Source organism: Musa acuminata, chromosome BXJ3-11 (assembly GCF_036884655.1).
Source record: "Musa acuminata AAA Group cultivar baxijiao chromosome BXJ3-11, Cavendish_Baxijiao_AAA, whole genome shotgun sequence".
Classification (NCBI taxonomy): Eukaryota; Viridiplantae; Streptophyta; class Magnoliopsida; order Zingiberales; family Musaceae; genus Musa; species Musa acuminata.
This window is the reverse complement of record NC_088359.1, coordinates 24,800,499-24,816,320: the sequence shown is the minus strand read 5'-3', so window position 1 is coordinate 24,816,320 and position 15,822 is coordinate 24,800,499.

Here is a 15,822-nt window from a genome sequence, read left to right as displayed (position 1 = left end):
ATAACGATGGTATTGACCTAATCGAATATTATGGTTAGTCGAGTCTCTCGAGATCATGATGATTCGGAGGCAGAACATGACGAGAATCATAAGGAGTTGTGATCGACAAGAGTTGTCTACCTTTTGAGCTTAGTGTGATTGGTCAAGTCCCTCGAGGTTACACTAAGACGTTGATTAGATCCCGATCCTCACTAGAAGTCTATCGGAGACTTCCGTTTCATGTGGTAAGGGTGTCGCGTGACTCACTAGTAAAATAGTGGGAGTATATTAAAATAGAAATTCATATCTTAGTTATTTATTTTTTTATAAAATCTGCATGTTCTTTATTTCTATTGTATCATTATTTTCATAAATATATCGCTTTCAAATCTCTTATGTGGTATACTTGATGTCAACCGCCTCACTAGTTCGAACTATACGGATTGGCTTCGTAACTTGAGAATTGTTCTCACGGCGAAGAAAATTGCGTACATCTTTAATACAGTGATGCTTATGCCTGTGAAAGGGGCAAGCGAGAATGAGATCGTTCATTATATGAAGTATATAGATGACTTCACTCTTGCTAAGTGTTACAAAGACAACATGAAAAGATGGATACCAGATCCATTTTTCTACATGTCCACAAACTATTTGAGGAACAGGGAAGGACTCAGTGATATAAGATATCTAAGAACCTTTTCCACGCTAAGATGACTGAGGGGATACCGGTTCAAAACTGTCATAAAGATGATTGAGTGGATAGAGAAACTCATAGGTCTATGAATGGTCATAGAGGATAACCTATGTGTGGATCTTGTGCTTCAATCTCTACTAGATTCCTTTTCACAATTCATAATGAATTTTAATTTGAACAAGATTGAGGTGACTCTCCTTAAGCTTCTTAATATGTTGAGGGAGGTAGAGAGCACTATCAAGAAAGAGAAGTCAGTTATCTATACTGGTGAGACCAAAAAGAAAAGGAAAGCAGAAAAGTCCCTTAAGAAGGGCAAGAGCAAGGGTAGACCAGGTAAAGCAAATGTTGCTAAGAAAGACCCGACAAAGTGTTGAATCTCAGATTTTGATGATGAAACAAATTGATAGTGTTTATGATTTGATCTGCATTTTGAGTAACGCAGGAAGCTTTGATCAGGGAGAGACAATTAAAACAGGAAGAATCATGTTGGGCCAGAGAAAAACATGTCAGAAGATTGGACATCGAGCCAAAAGATCAGTCGACATATCGGCAGAAGGCTTTGGGCCATGGGTTCGAGCATCGGGCTAAGAAGAGCGAAAATTACGCTAAGGAAATCGAAGTTGCGGAGGTCAACTAACCAATTAGGCAATAGGCCACAAGAGAGGATGATGCACCGAAGAATCAGACGAAGCGTCGATAAACCAATGACATGCCGGACGACACTTGATTCAAGCTTTGTAATAATTGTTTAGATCGAAGTGGGTTTCAAGTGTGCATGATTAACTATGATAGCGATCAAGGCATAAAGCAAAATGAAGTCCTAGAGTCAAGAACGAGATTTCGTTGGGAGTTCGAGAGTTTGAGCTAAGTCCGAACCTTCTGTCATGGACTTAGCTGGAATTGCCTAAGTCGTGAGGCACTCTTGCGGCCAAGACGTAAACTTAGCTTAAGTTGCCTAAGTTGCAATGCACCCTTGCACCAACTTCTCGGACTTAGCTAGGATTGCCTAAGTCTTGAGGCATCCTTGTGACATATGCATCCGCAAAGGTTCAGCCTAGTTGTAACTTCGTACAAGCCCCGAAGGACCTATAAAATCAAAAGTTGATTAGATTGAAAATGAGCAACAGACAAGTCCTGACGTCTTACAAAGAGGGAAGCTTTACAAGCAATTGAGCAAGCACCTTGTGTGTATAGGAGAAAAGAGAGAAAGAAGGAAGACAAAGACTTTATAAGGTAGAACAAACAGTTGCAAGTCCACAAACAACTACTCACCGGGTGTCGAGCGCGAAGGCAAGTTCCCGTCAAGTCAACGTGCGAACTTGTGAAGATTTTTCAATGCTCGATAATATACGGAAGCCCCATCCAGCCCTGTGCTACCCAGGGGGTTCTAAGGTGCTAAGATGGCTGACATTTCGTGCGCTGCAGCGAGCTACAGAAAACAGCTCGCGGCATGCAAAAACGGAGCCATTTTGGTGCTTTTTGGCTCGGTGCGGTGAGCGTCGCACTGTGCACTGTAACCTATTCAAACATGTATTTTTACAAGAAAAAAAATATAAAACCAAAGCAAAACAGGTTGCCATGCCTCTGTTCAAGCATGCAATAGCGACGAATGGTTCGTTAAACAAAGCTGTTGTGAGTGCACGACGACCGTTCGTGACATTCTCCCCACTTAAACTGTCGATGCTTGTTGGTAGTTGTTGATGATTGCTTCTTCATGTCATAGGGCGTTTTCGGGCTCCCAACTTGTTTCAGTTCGGGGAAGCTTTCATCACTTCACCAAATACTCGGTCTGCTCAACTCCATTGGGTAGCTTTATCTTAAAATCCACCAGAATGATTTCAACCCACTTCTTGTAGGAGGCTCTAGTGGGGGGTAGCTGAGTTGGAACACTTCGAGAAGTATCTTGCGGATATGAGTGGTAGGCTTTCAAGTTGCTGGCATGAAAAATATTGTGAATTTTGAGCCACACTGGCAGCTACAACCTGTAGGAGATATTATCCACCCTACTGATAATTGGGAAGGGCCCTTTATACTTGTGCACCAATCCTTTGTGTACTTTGTTCCTAAATAATTGGAGTGATGCTAGTTGGAGCTTCACCAACACCAAATCGCCGACTTTGAATTCTTGCGGTCACCTTCCCAAGTCGGTCAACTTCTTCATCTTTTTTGTCGCCTTCTCCAAGTAAGCCCACACAATATCTGTATTTCAGGGCCATTCTTTTGCAAAGTGATATGTTGACGGACTACTCCCAGTATATTCGATAGCCAATGTGTGAGGAGTCGACGGTTGTTGACTTGTAATAATCTCAAAGGGGCTCTTGTTGGACGCAGAGCTCCACTGTAAGTTGTAGGAGAATTGGGTAATGTCCAATAGCATCATCCAATCTCGTTAGTTGGCACTCACGTAGTGCTAAAGATATTGCTCCAGGAGCGATTTTATTCTTTCGGTTTGGCTATCTATCTGGGGGTGAAGGCTTGTGGAGAAGTATAACTTAGACCTCAACAATTTGAATAGCTCGATCCAGAATCGTCCCAGGAGCCGAGCGTCTCGATCACTAATAATATTATGCGGGACTCCCCAATACTTCACCATATTCTTCATCATCGGCTTGGCTGCCTCCTTTGCTGAACAGTGTAGGGGTGCATCAATAAAAGTTATATACTTTAAAAATCGATCGACCACCACGAGTATTGATCCGAGTTCCCCTACTACCGGTAAGCTTGATATAAAGTCCAAAGAAATGCTCTCCCATGACCTTTCTGGTATGGGCAATGACTCCAAAAGTCCCACGTGTTTCCGCTACGCCACCTTGTCTTATTGGCAAGTGAGGCACGTTCGAACATATTACTCCACATCAGTCCCCATCTTCAATTAGTAGAAGGCTCTCTTCACAAGAGCCAAGGTTCTGTGAATGCCCGGGTGTCTAGCCCAAAGGGAATCGTGACACTCTCTTAAGAGTTCACGCCTCAAATTATCCACTTGAGGAATATTAACCCTATTCCTTTTTGTATAAATGAGTCCCTCTTGGGCTGCATCAGGGTTACTGCCTGGGGATCACTGTACAATCCATCCCTGATCCTGGAAAGGAAGTTAGAGTGCAACTGACTTGCTTGGCCTCTACCCTCCAATTGTATGACATTCACATGCTCTACTTTCTGACTCAATGTATCGACCACGACATTTGCCTTTCCGGGCTTGTACTCTATTACCATATTAAACTCTGCTAGGAAGTCCTACCATCGTGCTTGCTTTGGGGAGAGGTTCTTCTGAGTTTGGAAATAGCTCAAAGCGATGCTGTTTGTCCTCAGCATAAATCGCGATCCAAGAAGGTAGTGTCGCCAAACTCGTAGATAGTGGACCACCACTATCATCTCCTTCTCGTGCACTGGATACCGCCGCTTAGTCTCGTTGATCTTGCGGCTCTCGTAGGCCACCATATGACCCTCCTGCATGAGTACTCCCCCAATAGCGAAGTCTGAAGCATCTGTATGGACTTCGAAGGGCTCCCCATAGTCCGATAATTTGAGCACCGGTTCTTCCAACATAGCAACCTTCAGATTTTGGAATGCAGCTTCACATTTATCAGACCACCTCCGAGGCTGCTCCTTCTTCAGCAAGTCTGTTTGTAGAGTTGTATGCTTCGAATACCCTACTATGAAGCGTCGATAGTAGTTGACGAAGCCAAGGAAGGATCTCAACTTTGGTACCTTATTTGGAGTTCGCCATTCCGTAATAGCTTGCACCTTCGATTTGTCCATTCGAATGGAGCTATCACCGATTCGTTACCCCAAGAATTGGATCTCCGTTTGAGCAAAGTAGCATCGGTTAAGCCAAAAGGTATCACTAAGAACTCAAACACTCAATACCTGGTCACGTAGGTAGTCTTCGCTTCATCGTCTTTAGCAATGCGCACCTGCCAGTACCCCGACCGGAGGTTGAGTTTAGAGAAATACTTGGCTTTACCCAATTAATCGAACAAGTCTACGATGAGTGGGATGGGATACTTGTTCTTCACCATCACTTTATTGAGGACTCGGTAATCGACACATAGTCGGAGGCTCCCATCTTGTTTTTTTGGAAGAGAATTGGAGCTCCGAATAGTGCTTTAGAATTATGGATGAGACCACTGCTTAGTAGTTCATCTAACTACTTTCTGAGCTCCAACTCTAGAGGAGGCATGCGGTAGGGTGGTCTCGTTAGAGGCTTCACTCCTGGCTCCAGCTCGATGTGATGATCCATGCCTCTACGTGGTAGTAGAGTCTTCGACAACTCGGGTGTTATAACATCTGTGAGCTCCTTCAGGACGTTTGCCACCACAACAAGTTCATGAATGACTTTCTTATCGAGTGGCTCTAGCTTTATAGCAGTCACGAATATTAATTTATCTTTTTGTACCCCTTTCTTTAGTTGTAATGCTGATATCTGTTGGGGTTCCCTGGTTCCTCTCTAAGAGACGGGAACTACACAGGGGTCATCACCTCCCATCATACATAAGAAGTTTAGGAACAACATTGGCATTAACTTCGTCGTATGCATGAATTCCATTCCAAGAATCACTTGGAAGTCGTCTAGTGGCACCACCATTATTTTGTGCTCTTGCTCCATGTTCCGATCTTGATGGGAACTCCCTTTGCCAACCCGGAGATTCGCTTGGCCTTCGAGTTCACCGCCTTCATTCGACTTGGGTTCTTCTCCAAGATCAGCCCAAGTCGCTTTGCTTCTTGATTGGTAATAAAGTTGTGGGTAGCTCCTGTGTCCACCATTGCACGGGTTGTTTAGCCATTGAGCTTAATGTCCACGTACATCAGCTCACTACTCCCTGCTTTCAATGGCTTTGCCTTCATGTTCTCCCCCACTTGACCCCGCAATGCATTTAGCAAATACATTGCTCCCATTCGGGGATCCTGTGACTCCTTATTGTCGTTGCTAGATTCTGAACTACTTGAACTAAGGGCGACAGCTTTGCCCTTGTCTGATTTGGGGGGGGATAGATGGAAGCCATTAAAGCATTGAGTGCTTGTTTCTATGGGCACTCCCTCACCATATGCGACCCTCTACACAAGAAGCATCTACTAGTCTTCGGGGCCTTGCCTTTTGAGCTTGGCCCTTTATAGGAACTCTTTTTCCTTTGTTCATCCCTTGGTTCCTTTTCTCAAGAATATTTTGGAGGGTGATTTCCTGAAGATTGTTTCTTTTTTCCTGGGTCCTCGAAGGAAACAAAGTCAGTGAGTCTTTCCGTAGTAGCAATTGCCCCGATCACATTGGTGACATTCCTTCGATGCAGTTCTTGTTGAGCCCATGGCTTCAAACTATCGAGGAAGCTGAATAGTTTATCTTTCTCGGACATGTCCTATATGTCTAGCATTAGTGCAGAAAATTACTTCATATAATCTTGAATGCAAGTACTTTGGTGGAGTTATCTTAGTTTCCTCCTTACGATGAACTATGTGTTCTTAGGTAGAAACTGAGTTCTCAACTCCTGCTTTAAGTCCTCCCATATGTCCACCTGACACCGACCTTGTTGGATCTTCTCCCAACGAGTTCGCCACCAAAGTTTTGCATCCCCGTTCAGATACATGGTTACTATTGAAACTTTGGTATCTTCAGAATCAGGCCTTGTAGCTTGAAAGTACTATTCCATGTCAAATAAGAAATTCTCGAGCTCCTTTGCATCCTTAGCACCTCCATAGCAATGAGGCTCAGGTGCCCTTAGGTTTTGTGACGGTGCAACGTGGGTGTTGCTCCCTCCCGTATTTAGTGCCCTTGTGAGTGCTATCACTTTAGAAGTGAGTTCTGCCACGACTTCGTGCAAATATTGCACGGAGTCTTTAGTATCATCCGTCAATTGATCGACTAGGGCTTCAACCTTGTCGATTCGGGATTCAGCTTCTTCTTGCTAGCTCTCTACCCCAAGAAGCCTTCGTTGGCCTTGGTAGAGTTCCTCCAAGCTCGCTTCAAGAATATCCAAGTGGGTTTTCGCTACTATGAGTCTCTCCTTATAGCTCTTCTTCCCGGTTAGCACTCCAGATTGCGCCTTCTCCACTCGTGGAGAGTAACCAATTTCTCGCTCATCATTTTCGCTGCCACGATCCTCCAAAGCAGCTCCAATTACATGAGAGCGAGTTTGTACTTGCAACCCACCGACGGTTGCTTGGGGCAAAGGTCCGGCTTGCCCCGCCTTGCTCAATTCGCCATGATGCTTGGCCATGGCAAGATTGCGAAGTTCCTTCGCTGCTTGCTCGAATTGCTTGCCCGCTTTGATACCATAATGTCATGGACTTAGCTGAAATTGCCTAAGTCGTGAGGTACCCTTGCGGCCAAGATGCAAACTTAGCTTGAGTTGCCTAAGTCGCGACGCAACCTTGCGCCAACTTTTCTGACTTAGATGGGATTGCCTAAGTCTTGAGGCATCCTTGCACCAACTTTTCTGACTTAGATGGGATTGCCTAAGTCTTAAGACATCCTTATGACATATGCGTCTGCAAAGGTTCAGCCTAGTTGCAACCTCGTACATTTCCCGAAGGACCTATAAAATAGAAAGTTGATTAGATTGAAAACGAGTGACGGACAAGTCCCGATATCTCGCAAAGATGGAAGCTTTATAAGCAATTCAGCAAGTACCTTATATGCACAAGAGAAAAGAGAGAACGGAGGAAAACAAGGACTTTAGAAGGTAGAATGAACAATTGCAAGTCCACAAACAACTGCTCACCGGGTGCTGGGTGCGAAGGCAAGTTCCTGTCAAGTCAACGTGCGAACTTGTGAAGATTTTTCAAAGCCGATAATATACCAAAGCCCCATCCAACCCTATGCCACCCGGGGGGTTCTAGGGTGTTGAGATAGCTAACATTTTGTGCGGGCTACAGAAAACAGCCCACGACATACGAAAACAGAGCCATTTTGGGGCTTTTTGGCCTTACGTGGTGAGCGGTCACACTATGCATCATAACCTATTCGAACATACATTTTTACAAGCAAAAACAAAAAAAACCAAGGCAAAACAGGCTGTTATATCTCTGTTCAAGCATACAAAAGCGACGAATGGTTCATTGAACGAAGTTGTTGTGAGTGCGCGATGACCGTTTATGACAGTTCATCGGAAGTTCTATTAGAATTGACCGAGAAGTCTAGGAGCTTGCTAAAGAAGCTCGTCAGAACTCATCAAGAAGATCGTCGTGAAGTCCATGAGCTTGTCGGGAGTCTGTTGGAACATTGCCGAGAGATCGTCGGAAGTTCACCGGAAGATCGTCGGAAGAAACCTAGACTTACAGACTTATTTAGCTTAGTGTATGCCTTAAAATTTGTAGTTAGCACATAATTAGGTTGGAATTGGGTCAATTCAATTAGGGGCCAATTGAGCCCAAGTTTGGACTGTGTTGGGCCAAGTGAAAAGCCCAAATAGTGACTCAATAGGTGAAACTGTCGTGGTATAATCTCCAAGACTATGTTAGGCGGTGGTACCACCCAAACACAATATCTGAGAGACTATCAAGTAGTGGTACCGCCAAACTAGGCGGTGGTACTGCCTAGTGACAGGGTGTTAAGCGGTGGTACCGTTCAGTGTTAATGTTAGTGTTGGTGCTACAGGCGATGGTACTGCTAGCACTCGGAGGACCCGGGATGAGATATTTTTAGGCTCCAAGTTTGAATCCACTTGAGGCCTATACATATATCTCTTATCCCTGGTTAACATATATAAGCACAAAGAGTTTAAAAGTGGGAAAACACTGTAGTAATCACTTGAGAGATCCCCTCCTCTAATTCTAAGTTTAGAATTCTATTTAGAGAGAAGTGAGTGCTTGTAAAAGATTGTCTTCTAAACCTGTGGTAAGGAGAAGAGGGGTGTAAAAGGGTAGTTGATATTCGCTCATTGAAGGAAGATCGCTAGTAAATGCCGGTGGCCTCGACAGAAGAGGAATCAAAAGTGGATGTAGGTCACGACGACCGAACCACTATAAAACTTGGTTTGCATTTCTATTCTTGCTATTTACCTTTGCTGCAAATCATTTAACTTGTTCACTGCTCTACTTCCTCATTACACGCTTACGAAAGTGTTTTTAAGTTAACATCTTTCTGATCAGTTTTCAATGAACGAATATTTTCTGAAATCAACGTTTTTACCGTCGTACTAATTCACACCCCCCCCTCTTAGTGCCATCTCGTTCCTAACAGTTGGTATCAGAGCCACAGTTTTTCTCATTTGGTTTAACACCGAAGAGAAATGACTCTTTTTGACTTTCAAGAGGGCTTTTCTATTGTTTGTCCTCCCATGTTTAATGGGACAGACTACACATATTGGAAAACTCGAATGAGAGTTTTCTTGTTTTCTTTGGATTAAAATTTATGGAGTATTGTGGAAAATGATTTTCAAAAGTCTTCTATTCCAATGAATGAACGGAATGATTTGGAGAAAAAAACTTTTTCTTTAAATGCTAGAACTATGAACGCTCTATTTTGTGCTTTGAGAAAAAATGAGTTTAATCGAGTTTTTATTACCGAAATGACTTTTGACATTTGGCGTATACTTGAAATCACATACGAAGACACAAGTAGGGTTAAAGATTCTAAAGTTAATATTTTGATGCATGATTTTGAGTTGTTTCGAATGGAACCAAGTGAGACTATTGAAGACATGTACACCCGTTTTACGGATGTCGTCAATAGTCTAAAAGCACTTAGCAAATGTTTTTAAAATTTTGAGCTCATTATTAAAATATTGAGATCCCTTCCAAAGAGTTAGGACCCTAAAATAACGGTCATTCAAGAGGCAAAGGATTTGAATAATTTCCTAATCGAAGAACTTATCGGGTTGTTATTAACCTATGAGATGACTTGCAACTCTTATGAAGAACTTGAGAACAACCTTCCGAAGAATAGGAAGGATTTGACACTTAGAACAAATGAAGACTATTCGAGCGAAAGCTCAAGTGATGATAACTTTGAACTTTTGACTATAAAACTTAAATTTTTTTTAAAATAAGAATCAAAGAACAAAAATACACCTAAAAAGAAGAAGCTACAAAAGAAGAAGAAAACACTCAAGGTGACTCGGGACGAATCAAGTTCATCCGAAGATGAAGAACAAACTAACACAGGCGATGTGATAAACTATGCCTTAATGACTTTTAATGACAAGGTAACCAAAATCTCTTTACTTTATTTCGAGATTACATGATGCTTTTCATGAGTTATTTTAAATTAGTTAGTAAAATAAAAAATAAAAAATTATAAAAAATATATTATGCTTCTTTTTCTAGCTATTAAAAAAATGATCATGACAATTGCATGTTTTATGAAAATATAATAAAATGATGCTTGTATACCTAGTAAGATTAATCGTATGTATGTGTTTAAGAAGTAATAATGTGTATTATATTGATTTCTGTATTGCTTTTCGATTTTGATTGAAGATGCCTTATGTTTAATGAAACCATGCTTGATGTTTTAATGAAAATACTAAGAGGTTTGATATCATGCTTAATGAGTTTATCTTTCAAAATTATGCATGATGATTCTTGTGATTTATGGATTATCAATCTTTGCCATAATGAAAGTTCTTTTTCATTTTAAACATTGATGTTTGTTTTTATTTGACATAAAAAATTAGGTTTATATGAAATCAATCATATGAATTGAAACACTAAAAAGAGAAAAGCTTTCTCCCTAAAAAAAAATTTCTCTACTTTATCGATTTTTCAAAAAGGAGATGTTTTTTTTAATGAATCTATTGAAAATGATTTTGATTTGACGATTTAAATTTGAATGAGCTTTATCTTGATTTTTTGAGATTTATAACTTGAGATTTCTTATGCATGAATCAATATATTATATTATTTAATCTCCTATGTTTCTTTGTGACGTTTATAAAAGAAGAGATTTGTTAAATAAATCATGTCTTGTGGCATTCATAATTTGATATTAATATCTTTTATGTCATGATTTTTCATATGACACATTTGTATTTTTGTGATGACTTCAACATTTACATAATTATGTTCTACCCTTCTTCTTTCTTGTTTACAATGACAAAAGAGGGAAAGAAAATAGCTAGCATCTCAAGAGAACCGAGCTAGCATGAATGATAAACTTAGACATGTTAGAGCTCTCAAATACATAAATTCTTCTTATATATTTTTCGGATCATGATCTTGATTTCTCGAATTTTAGAGTTGATAATGATTGAAATATTGATGTTAATTTATTATTTATCTTTGTCATGCTTTGAAAATTATTGTAAAGGGAAAACAAATTATAAAATTATATTCTTCCCTTCTTTTTGACAATGACAAAGGGGGAGATAAAATCTGCTAGCTTGCATCCTTCAAGAAAAAGTAAAAAGTTACTAATTTGCACATCATAAAGAGAAGCAAAAAACTTGTTCATCTCAAAAGATGCAAAATTTTGCCAACCTTCATATGTGTAAAATTTGCTAGCTTGCATGTTCCAAAATTATATAAAACTTACTAAATTTGCTAGCTTGCACAAGTCAAGAAAATATAAAAACATGCTAGCTTGTTCATCTCAAAAGAGAAGCAAAGATTGCTAACTTGTATATTTCAAGAAGCAAAAGTTGCTTTCTTGAACATCTCAATTATTGCTAGCTTGCATGATGTGAAATTTTGCTAGCTTACGCTTTGTCAAGGAAGCAAAAAAAAATTACACTTCTCAAATGAGAAGAAAGAAAATTACTAGCTTGCATAATGATAAAACTTGAGATTATGTTTATTATGTAATGATTTGAAATTATGTCTAAACATTTGCTAGTTGCACTTCTCCTTTTTGTTGATAACAAAGGGGGAGAAGTTATGATAATGATCATGCATAGAATATGAAATGATGTATTGTAAATTTGTTTATGCATGATTTTATGATGATGTGTTATAATATTCTTGATTAAATTTGTTTTAACTTGAATTCAATTTGAATTCAAGAGTTCTATCAATATGACACATTGATACCGGGAGTTAAGGTTAACTTCATTGTTGTCATCATAAAAAAAGGAAAGATTGTTGAATCTTGGATTTTGATGATGAAACCAATTGATAGTGTTTATGAGTTGATCTACGTGTTGAGTGATACAAGAAGCTTCGATCAAGGAGAGACAATTAAAGCAGGAAGAATCATGTTGGGCTAGAGAAAAACATATTAGAAGATTGGACGTCGAGTCGAAGGATCAGTCGATGTATCAACAGAAGGCTTCGGGCCATAGGTTCGGGCATCGGGCTAATAAGAGCGAAAATTACGCTAAGGGAATCGGAGTTGCGGAGGTCAACTGACTGATTGGGTAATAGACCGTAAGAAAGGATGATGCACCGAAGAATCGGACGAAGCGTCGATAAACTAATGACATGCCGGATAACACTTGATTCAAGCTTTGTAATAATTATCTAGATCAAAGTGAATTTCAAGTGTGCAGGATTAATTATGATAGCGATCAAGGCATAAAGCAAAATGAAGTCCCGAAGTCAAGAATGAGATTTCGTTTTGAGTTCGAGAGTTCGTCAGAAGTTCGGACGTTCATCGAAGTTCTGCTGGAATTGACCAAGAAGTCCAGGAGCTTGCCAAAGAAGCTCGTCAAAACTCACCAAGAAGATCGTTGTGAAGTCCAAGAGCTTGCTGGGAGTCCGTCGGAACATTACTGAGAGATCGTCGGAAGTTCACCGGATGATCGCCGGAAGAAACCTAGACTTACGGACTTATTTAGCTTAGTGTATACCTTAAAATTTGTAGTTAGCACATAATTGGGTTGGAATTGGGCCAACTCAATTAGGGGCCAATTAGGCCCAAGTTTGGGCTATGTTGGGCCAAGTAAAAGGCCCAAACAATAACCCAATAAGTGAAACCGTTGTGGCACAGTCTACAAGACTATGTAAGGCGATGGTACCGCCTAAACACAATCTTCGAGAGACTATCAGGTGGTGGTACCACCAGACTGAGCAGTGGTACCGCCTAGTGTTAGTGTCAGTGTTGTAGGCGGTGGTACCGCCCAGCACAGGCGGTGGTACCGCCAGTACCTAGAGGACCCTGGATGAGATATTTTTAGGCTCCAAGTTTAAATTCACTTGAGGCCTATAAATACCCCTCTCATCCGTGGTTAACATATACAAGCACAGAGAGTTTAAAAGTGGGAAAATGCTGTAGTAATCACTTGAGAGATACCGTCCTCTAATTCTAAGTTTAAAATTCTATTTAGAGAGGAGTGAGTGCTTGTAAAAGGTTGTCTCCTAAACCTATGAAAAGGAGAAGAGGGGTGTAAAATGATAGTTGATCTTCGCCCATTGAAGGAAGATCTCTAGTGGATGCCGGTGGCCTCGACGAAAGAAGAATCGGAAGTAGATGTAGGTCACAACGACCGAACCACTATAAAACTTGGTTTGCATTTTTATTCTTGCTATTTACCTTTGCTGCAAATCATTTAACTTGCTCATTGCTCTACTTCCTCATTACACGCTTACGAAAGTGTTTTTAAGTTAACATCTTTCCGAGCGGTTTTCAACGAATGAATATTTTCTGAAATCAACGTTTTTACCACCACACTAATTCAATCCCCCCCCCCTCTTAGTGCCGATATGTTCCTAACACAAAGGACAAATGCTAGTGCTTCCACTACGACAAAGATGAGCATTAGAAGAGGAACTGTAAAGAGTACCTTGTAGAGAGGGCAAAATAGAAGCTTAGAGAAGCTTTAAGTACATTCATGATTAATCTTCAGTTATCAGATTTTTGTGATAGTGCATTGGTATTGGATACCGGTATTTCTTTCACATCTGTAATTTGTTATAGATTCTGGAAAAGCCTTGGGGATTCAAGAGAGGAACATTGCATAATAATTTATTTATGCTAGACACTGCTCCACGTATCATGAATGTAAGTGTGTCCAAGAGGAAACGAGATGAGGTGAATAATGCATACTTATGACATTATAGGCTAGGTCACATCCATGAGGGAAGAATTCAAAATTTGATAAAGGATGTATATCTAGATCCATTCGACTATGAGTTATATATAACTTGCGAGCCTTGCCTTCGTGAAAAACGAACCAACTCTTCATTTAGTGGAATTAGAGAGAGAGAGTCACTGAGCTGTTGGAACTCATACATAGTGATGTAATTAGACCCAACTCATTCCATTGGTGGTTACTTCTACTTCATTACCTTTATTGATGATTTCTCAAGGTATGGACATATGTACTTGATGAAGTATAAGTCTGAGGTCTTTTAGAAATTCAGAGACTATAAGAATGAAGTGGAGAATCAGATTGGAAAGAGTATTAAAACTCTTCAATCAAATCGAGGAGATGAGTACTTGAGTATAGAGTTCACACAGTTCCTTAAGGACTATGAGATTCTATCCCAATGGACACCTTCTTATACACCTCAGCTCAATGGTATATTTGAAAGGAGGAATCGTACATTGTTAGACATGGTGCGATCCATGATGAGTTTTGCTGACCTACTCATCTTATTTTGGGGATACGCCCTAGAGATTGTAGCCTACCTTCTGAACAGAGTTTCAATAAATCAATAGTGTTTACACCATATGAGATATGGAAAGGGAAAAAGTCTGATCTTAATGTTGTTAAGATTTTGGGCTATCCTGCCCATGTTAAAAAACATAACATTGATAAGTTAGAATCAAGGATGAAGCGATACAAGTTCGTGGGATACCCCAAGGAAACTTGTGGGTATTCTTTCTATCATCCCGAGGACTAAAAGGTTTTTGTAGCTAAGAGAGCGGTGTTCCTTGAGGATGAACATATTCTTGGCGGAGACAATGAGAGCTTGATAGAGTTGAGCAAGGTTGGAGAACCTAGCTCAAGCACCACTCAACAACCCGAGTCTGTTCAGGTACCTAGCACACAAGTTTCAACTTTACGTAAGTCCGACAAAGTATCTCATCCTCTTGAGAGATATGTGGGACATATTAAAGGAGAAGATGTTGAAGATATTGATCCTCAGACCTACGAGGAGGTTATTACGAGTATAGACTTCGGGAAGTGGCAAGAAGCCATTAATTCTGAGATGGATTTCATATACTCTAACAAGGTTTGGAACCTAGTTGATGCACCCAAGGGTATTGTACCCATCAGTTGCAAGTGGATCTTTAAAAAGAAGATTGGAGTAGATGAAAAGGTAGAGACCTATAAAGCAAGGCTAGTGGCTAAGGGGTATCGTCAAAGGTAAGGTGTTGACTATGACAAAACCTTCTCACCCATAGCTATGCTAAATTTCATCCGAATTCTATTAGCTATTACATCATACTATGATTATGAGATCTGATAGATAGACGAATCACGTTCCTCAATGGCAACCTTGAGGAGGAGGCATATATGATATAATATGAGGGATTCGTGTCTAAGGACTATATAGATAAGGTATGTAGGTTGCATAGGTCCATTCATAGACTAAAGCAAGCTTTCCGAAGTTGGAACATAAGATTTGATGAGACAATCAGATCTTATGACTTCATTAAGAATGAAGATGAGCCTTGTGTGTACAGGAAGGTAAGTGGGAGCACTATCACCTTCTTGGTATTATATGTGGATGACACCCTAATCATTGAGAATGATGTACGAATGCTATCCACAGTAAAGGCTTAGTTATCTAGACACTTCTCCATGAAGGACTTAGAGGAAGCATCCTATATCTTAGAAATTTCAAATCTATAGAGATAAATCCAAGAGGATGCTTAGCTTGTCCCAATCCAGGTACATAGATACTATTGTCAAAATGTTTGGTATGAAAAATTTCAAGAGATGTCTCATACCAGTAAGACATGGAATTTTGCTTTCTAGGAGTATGTCCCTAAAGACTCTTGAAGAAAGGGCAAACATGGATAGGATATACTATGCCTTAGTGATAGGGTCTATCATGTATGTCATGCTATGTACCAGACCTGCTATAGCATATACTTTGAGTGTCATGAGTAGGTATCAGGCGAATCTAAGCTTGGAGCATTGGAAAGCAGTAAAGTGTATCCTTAAGAACTTGAGAAGAACTAAGGATCTTTTACTAGTATATGAAGGTAGTAGCCTCAAGGTTGAAGGCTATATGGACTCGAGTTTCTAGTCTGATATCGATGATAACAAGTCGAATTCGGGATATGTGTACACCTTGAATGGAAGAGTAGTATACTGGAAGAGTTCTAA